This window comes from Mus pahari, chromosome 13 (genome assembly GCF_900095145.1).
Source record: "Mus pahari chromosome 13, PAHARI_EIJ_v1.1, whole genome shotgun sequence".
NCBI classification, from domain to species: domain Eukaryota; kingdom Metazoa; phylum Chordata; class Mammalia; order Rodentia; family Muridae; genus Mus; species Mus pahari.
The window spans coordinates 16,875,684-16,878,933 of NC_034602.1; positions in this window are offsets into that span (position 1 = coordinate 16,875,684).

The following is a 3,250-nucleotide window of genomic DNA, read 5'->3' on the forward strand; positions in this document are numbered from 1 at the left end:
AATGCCCATATCTAGTGACCTAATTCTTCCAACTAAGTCCAAATCCTAAAAGATATATTACCCATCAAAATAGGATCACCTTCTTGTGACTAAGTCTAAAACACATGAACTTTTGGGGTGGGGGGGCATATCATGTGTGTGTGTGTGTGTGTGTGTGTGTGTGTGTGTGTGTGTATCTGTGTGTGTGTGATTACATGTCATGTGTGTGTATGTCTGTATGCCTGTGTGTGTCTGGGAGTGTCTCTATGTGTCTCTGTGTGTTTGCATGTTATGTGTGTGACTATGTATATGTCTGTGTGTGTCCATATGTGTCTGTGTGTGTTTGCATGTCATGTGTGTGTCTGTGTGTGAGAGTGTTTGTATGTGTCTGTGTGTGTTTACATGTCATCTGCATCTGTATGAGTGTGTGTGTGTGTGTGTGTGTGTGTGTGTGTGTGTGTGTGTGTTTACATGCCATGTGGGTTCACATGTAGATTCTTATTCAGTCTCTCTCCACTTCTTTTGAGGCAGGGTCCCTCAGTCTTACTGAAATTGGAACTCATTTATTTGACAAGGCTAGATAAAGAGTAAGCTATGAGGATTTTCGTGCCTCCATTGGCTCAGAGCAAGGATAAAAGGATGCATGACAGCATACACGTTGTGTGTGTAGTATTTTGTTTTTATTAGTTCTTTGAGAAATTTACATATGGTGTTTTGATCAAAATCACCTCTTTTCCAGCAACTCTTTCTAGATCCACTTACTTTCATTTCCATCTAATTTTATGTCTCCTTTTTACCCTTAAGCCTACCAAGTACAATTTGTACAACCAATATTGTTGGCTGTGTTGCCTTCCACTGAAGCATGGTCAGTTTATCAGAGGCGACATTCTTAAAGAAAACTATTCTCCATTTGCAAGTCTTTATTAATTGCTAATATTTTCTTTGCTAGAGGTAAGACTTTGTGTCCTCCTCCATTGTCCATGCTAAGATTTGGGTGAGCTTCAACTTGCACAGGTACATGCTATTATAACTATTAAGAGTTCATATGCACAGATCTCCTCCAGGATCCAGGAGACTGGTTTTCTTGTACTCATCTGCTACCTCTGACTCTCACAATATTTATGCACTTCTTACACAATGATGTCTGAGTCTTGAGAGTAAAAGATGTAATATAGATGTCTCATTTAGAGCTGAACAACCTCCATATTTTGAAACTTGGTTCTGAGGATCAAAAATCAAGTCCTCATGCTTATACAGCAAGCAATTACTGAGAGAGCCATCTTTCTAGACACATAAAATATCTTAACAATAACACTCAAACAGTGGTACTGATGAGACCATCTGGGTTCATCTTTGTAGTAAATTTCAAATGAAATTTTCTGAAGCCCCACATTTAACAGAGATGAAATGGTTATTTCACACAAATACACTTCATCCACCAGAGAACCTCACCTTTAGAGAACAGTTATAAGGACTGTTAGAAAGGGCAGAATTCCTGACTTACATATTTGCCTATTTAGGAATTTGTTTTCTTAGGTATTGTATACCTCCCCTAATTGAGATGGTCTCTTTTCTAGAGGGAGGAGGGAAGTTGACAAGAAAGTAGATGAAACTTTCCAGGTTTAGGAAATTCCAGAAAAGTAAAAGATCACAAGCTCAGAAAGTTACAAGATCTGATAGGCCCATTCAATGTGTGTGTGTGTATGTGTGTGTGTGTGTGTGTGTGTGTGTGTGTGTGTGTGTGTGTGTATACATAAACGTACATGTACTAATAAACAAATGCTGAGAAGAAATACATTCTTTACCAGAGCTGCTTAAAAGCTGGGCTGGGAGACAGAGGGATATAGACATCTTGTTTCCTCATCTATGTTGGAGCAGTCTTTGAGTCACACAAACTTCTATAAGTAAACTCTCTCTGTTACTTTGCTTCAGTAAGTAGTCCAACTAAACATATTTTTTTCACCACCCTAGGCTTAGAAGAAATCATTTCTGTAGTCTGTAGTCAGTGCTCTATATGAGGAGCCCAGATGTTTGTTCATATCTTCCCAGGAACAGTCACACAATAGAAGGAAGTAATGAGGATCATCTACCTCAACCACAGGCAATAAATAAGCAAGAAGCAAAGAGGAGTCAGGCGTGGTGGCACACACCTTCAATCCCAGCACTCAGGAGGCAGAGGCAGGCAGATTTCTGAGTTTGAGGCCAACCTAGACTACAAAGTGAGTTCCAGGACAGCCAGGGCTATACAGAGAAACCCTGTCTCAAAAAAACCAAAAAAAAAAAAAAAAACAAAAAACAAAAAAAAAAAAAAAAAAAAGCAAAAAGCAAATTTTTCAAAATAGCTTCTCAGTAAAAAACATGAAAAAAATAGAAATTCCCCTTTTGGTGGCTGATGATGGGATGGATCCCCAGGTGGGGTACTCTCTCCATAGTCCATCCTTTCGTCTTAGCTCCAAACTTTGTCTCTGTAACTCCGTTCATGGGAATTTAGTTCCTTCTTCTAAGGAGGAATGAAATATCCACATGATGATCATCTTTCTTCTTGGTTTTCTTGTGTTTTGCAAATTGTATCTTGCATAATCTAAGTTTCTGGAATAATATCCACTTCTCAGTGAGTGCATATCTAGTGACTTCTTTTGTGATTGGGTTACCTCACTAAGGATGATATCCTCTAGATACATCCATTTGCCTAAGAATTTCATAAATTCATTTTTTTAAATAGCTGAGTAGTACCTCATTGTGTAAATGTACAACATTTTCTGTATCTATTTCTTTATTGAGGGACATCTGGGTTCTTTCCAGCTTCTGGCTATTATAAATAAGACTGCTATGAACATAGTAGAGGATGTGAACCCAGACACTGTTGCACATGCCAGCAAGAATTTGCTGAAGGGACCCTGATATAGCGGTCTGGTATGAGGCTGTGCCAGTACCAGGGAAAAACAGAAGTGGATGCTCACAGTCAGCTATCAGATGGAACACAGGGCCCCCAATTGAGGGGCTAGAGAAAATACCCAAGGAGGTGAAAGGAACTGCAACACTATAGGTGTAAAAACAATATGAACTAACCAGTACCCCCAGAGCTCAACAAAACAGGAAAACCTGGATGAAATGGACAAATTCCTAGACAGATACCAGGTACCAAAGTTAAATCAGGATCAGATTAATGACCTAAACACTCCTATATCACCTAAAGAAATAGAAGCTGTCATTAATAGTCTCCCAACTAACAAAAAGCCCAGGACCATATGGGTTTAGTGCTGAATTCTAT